Source organism: Danio rerio, chromosome 4 (assembly GCF_049306965.1).
Source record: "Danio rerio strain Tuebingen ecotype United States chromosome 4, GRCz12tu, whole genome shotgun sequence".
Lineage (NCBI taxonomy): Eukaryota > Metazoa > Chordata > Actinopteri > Cypriniformes > Danionidae > Danio > Danio rerio.
Window position 1 is genome coordinate 36,252,501 of NC_133179.1, and position 5,000 is coordinate 36,257,500.

Here is a 5,000-nt window from a genome sequence, read left to right on the forward strand (position 1 = left end):
CCAAATTACAGTTCTTGCAACTGATAAAAACAAATTTGCAATTCTTGTCTTACTTCCATTAAAACCAAATAAAAATATTTTATACCATTCTGTGTCCTCCTCAATCTGCTCTGTTTCACTTGGCATCATTTGTTTCATCATTTCTTTTAACTTTGCCATAAATGTATTTAATTCAACACATTTTAAAAACAAATGCATAATACCTTCATTTTCCAGTCCACATATTTTGCATAATGCATTCTCACTGCTTCCGATTTGTGCCAGTTTTGTTTCAGTGAAAATAACATTATGTCTGATAAAATAATCCAACATTTCAATTTTTGCATCTAAATATTTCCATTTTAAATTCTTCCAGATTCCCTCTTCATCTATTTCCACAAAGATTTTTTTCCAAAATTGTTCTGAAACTGGTCTTTTATGCACTTTGTTTCTGAAACAAATGTAGAAATTTTTGAGAACACATTCTTGAAAATCCTTCTCCTTTTCCTTTAAAAACACTTTTACATTATCATTGCTTTCATTATTTTGTTCAATTTTTACTATCCATTCTTTAGGTAATGCACTTTTCACTATTTCAAATTGTTTTACCAGAGTTTCTCTTTTGATATCTTTCCCAATCCCATCCATGGCATCCACAATTACTTGGCTTGGTAAAAACCCTTCTTTAATCTCATATAAAACATCCTTAACCTGACATACACCTGCTTCCAACCAATATTTAAAATATACTTCTTTCTTTTGTGTTAAAATATTACCATTTAAAAACAAAGGTTGATTTAATAACATGTTCCTCCCTTCAGGTTTAAAATCAACGTGATTTAAAAACTCACTCCATGCCTGTAAAACTTCTCTATAAAATTCAGGAATCCCAGTTATCATGCTTTGTTTCAGTTTCATCCATAAAATATCATCATTCATATTAAAACCCCCACATTTGTTAAGATAAAACCTCATTACATGTTTCCATTCGGCTTTAAATTCTTTATTTAAATACTTTTTTATTACTTTGACTCTCATGCTTTTCTTTCTTGTCTCTGGGTCTAACAAACCTAACCCCCCATCATCGGTTGCTCCAATTAATACATTATATGCAATTCTTGGTGGTTTTCCTTCCCAGATAAAACTCAATAAACATTGTTTTATTCTCTGCTCATGCCAGTGATCCATAGGGGTAACTCCTAACACATACCACATTTTTGACAACATCAACGTATTTACGATTAAAACTTTACCTTTCAGATTGACTCTTCTTTGTTTCCACCATTCTAATCTCCTTTCCATTCCTCCGATAATTTCATCCCACATTATCTCCTTATCTCTTTTCCCATTTTCTCCAAAGGTTATCCCTAAAATCTTTATTTCTTTCTGGTCTTTAAATTTAAAAACATCCGGTAGAATACATGCATTGCCTAATCTCATGACTACAGTTTTTTCCATGTTTACTTTAGCACCTGATCCATTACAATATCTTTCAATGATTTTCATTGCATTTATCACACTTTGCATATCTTTTAAAATCAGTGTAGTATCGTCTGCATATTGATAAATTTTCTGTTCTTCTTCTGTTTCTACAATTTTAATTCCATGTATTTCTTTATCTCTTATTATAGCTGATCCTAGAGCTTCAGTCACTAGACTGTACAGCTGTGCAGAGAGTGGACATCCCTGTTTTATGGATCGTGTTACATTAAAACAGTCTGTAATAAAACCGTTAACTTTAATACGACTAATAGCTCCGTTATATAAACACTTGATCCATCTTAAAAAATTATTCCCAAAACCAACCTTATTTAAAACCTCAAATAGAAAATTGTGTTCAACTCTGTCAAATGCTTTCTCGAAATCTACACTTATTACATATCCATTTTTTCTCTTTTCTTTCATGTATTGTATTACATCTCTTATACTGCTAATTATGTCTGTGATATCTTTCCCTTTTACGCCATATGCCTGACTAGTTTTGATAATATCGGGTAAGACCTTTTTAAGTCTATTTGCTAATACCTTGGCTAAAATCTTAAAATCTGTGTTTAGCATTGTTAGGGGTCTAAAATTCCTCAAATCATTTTTCTCACCTTTTTTCTTATATATCAGTTTCACTAAACCAACTCTCATTAAATGCGTTGTTTCTTGTTTTTTAAAAACTTCATCAAAAATTTCCTTTAAAATTGGTGCTAAAACATCCTTAAAAACTTTGTAAAACTCAGATACTAATCCATCTAATCCTGGACTTTTCCCATTACTTAATTGCATAATAGATTCCTTTATTTCTTCTATTTGTATTTCCTCATCACACATCTTTTTATCATCCTCTGTTACCTTTCCCTCAATTTGATCCAATAATTTTTTTTCTTCTTTTTCATTTATTTCACCTTTTTTAAAAAGGCTTTCATAAAAATCTCTAACTTCCTTTAAAATATCCTGTGTTTCTTTTATTTTTTCTCCATTTTCTTTTTTTAATTCTCTTATAATTTCTCCGTTACCCTTACTTTTCTCTAAATTGAAAAAGAATTTTGTACATTTCTCTCCATCCACAATATATTTGGCTCTGCTTCTGATCATCGCACCTCTACATTTTCTTTCTTCTATGTTTCGTAATTCCTCCTCCAGAAACAGTATTCTCTCTATATCTACCTTTTCTTGATTTAAACTGTCATTTAATTCCTTTCTAACCTCTACTTCTTTATGTGCTTTTGCTTTTTGTATTGATTTACTCATTTTAATCGTATACTTTTTAATTTCATATTTTGTGTTATCCCACCATATTCTTTTATCTTCATGATACATCTCATTTTGTATTTCAGTATTTATTAAGTCCACTATTGCCTTTCTATAAGGTTCTCCTTTTAAAATTTCTGTATTTAAAATCCATATCCCTTTTCCTCTTTTAGTTTCATTAAAATCAATCTTCATTAATAAAAACTTGTGGTCGCTTAGCGTTGTTTCTTTAAAATAAACACTCTGTATAAAATCACCCAGTTTTTCCTTGCATAAAATAAAATCAATCCTACTTTGCTTTAAGTTACCATCTACTAACTGTCTTCTTGAATATTCTCTTTTTCCTTCATTCCTTACTCTCCATATGTCCCCTACTTTGTGCTCTGCCATTAGTTTCTGCAACTCTTTTCTCCCAGTGTCATTCCTAAAAACCATGCCATCCGCTAAATCAATTCTATTAAAAACCGTGTTAAAATCTCCTATTAAAATAGTTTCGCCCCATAAAATCATAAGATCATTTATTCTGTTAAAAAAGTCCTTCTTTTCTTTTTCTGCTACTGGAGCATGAATGTTACATAATGTCATATTATTTTCTCTCATTCTAATAGCAAGGCATTTCCCCTCTTTATCATTGTATAGTTCTTCCACATCATTCTTTATATCTTCTTTGACTAAAATAGCGACCCCTCTTCCCATCCTTCCATCACCATTATTATAAAATATTTGCCCCCTCCATCTTCTTTTAAAATCTTCCATCACACCATCATTCCAATTAGTCTCTTGTAAACAAATTAAGTTTTGTTTTTTGCATAGTTCCTTTACCTTGTCAAATTTTCCAACATTTAAAAGACCTCTTGTATTAAAACTAACACAATTAAAAACCATTAAAAGAAAAGATAAAAATAAAAATAAATATTTAAAATACATTACTCATCTTCCCCTCCTTCTAAACTCCTTAACACATTGAACATATTAGCTTTGGCCTTTTTTCTAACATTGTCCAAATTTGGTTTTACCTTTAGTGTTCTTCTTCTTAAATTCACTTTCATACATTTGTCCATATTGTCCACCTTTGCATCTTCTTCATAATCCATGTCTTTGTTTTGCTCAATTTTTTCTTGTCCATTTTCCTCCATGTCTGAAAACTCAATTTCCATCATTTGATTTCCTCCCTCCTTCGTTTCTCCATCTTCATTAAAATCCACAACTTCTCCAGTGTTATTCTTTAGTTGTTCTATTTCTCTTTGCTGTGTTGCTTCTTCCTCCTGATCTCCTTCAAGTTTTGCATCTTCCTCCTTATTTCCTTCTTGCACCTGTCTGTCCACCTGTTTTTCTTTTTCTCCTTCCTTCCCTTCCATCCAACATTCACATTTATCTAAGAATTCTGCACACTCCGAGCATCTGACAGTGGTGCACGATCGTGCAAAATGCCCCCATTCTCCGCATCTGTAGCACTTGAAATTAGGACAGTCTTTCAGCAGATGGTCCGGGCTCATGCACTGCCTACAAGTTTTCACTTGCCGACTGTGCATCACCCGGAAATGCTGTGGTCCTTCGGCTGTTTCTAGCCTCGTGCTATAGGGCAGTGATGCCACCTCCTTCAGGAACCTTACTTTCAGGAACCTCGTCCCATCTTCGATGTCAGTGCCCGGGTAGCATCTTCTTTTAATTTTTGTTAGTGGCTCAACACCCCATCCTTCCAATTTTTCTACAATTATACTATTTTCCAGGTAGACAGGCAGGTGCAAGAAGGAAACTACATAATCTCGGTTGTGCAAACTTTTAACTTCACAGTTCACTCCATTAATTGTTAGTCCTTCTAAAAGTTTTTCACACTCCTCTTCTTTTTCCATGGTCAGTTCATATTCTTTGCCTTGTCTGGGTCTGAGCGCCAACATTTTCCCTTGTCCACATTTTTCCATTATCGCTTTAATAACATCTTCTGCCTTTACCTCAAGTACGTTTTCCACATTTATAATCACCGTAGCCTCCTTCAAGTATTTTCTCTCCGCAAACTTACTTTTTTCAGTTTTGTTTCCATTTCGTGGTCGTTTATCCAGTCCATTTTCGTTAGCCTTGCTTGTTCCTCCTGCCAGTCCGTTGTCGTTTGCCGTGCTTGTTTCTCCTCCTAATCCAATGTCGATAGCCTTTCGCGTTCCTCCTGCCAGTCCATTATCTTTCACCAGTCGAGTTTCTCCTGCCATGTCCGTGTTTGTTGCCGTGTATCCGTCCGCCATTGCTTACTCCAAAAAAAGAGTTCCAAATGAAAAAAATAAGTTCCT

At 33.4% G+C, this 5,000-nt stretch overlaps 1 protein-coding gene across 1 annotated transcript in view; it reads right to left on the reverse strand.

The window, feature by feature from the left end:
* zgc:173607 overlaps window positions 1-5,000 on the reverse strand; it is a 791,925-nt gene that overhangs the window by 572,357 nt on the left and 214,568 nt on the right. The gene's annotated exons all lie outside the window — the stretch shown is intronic.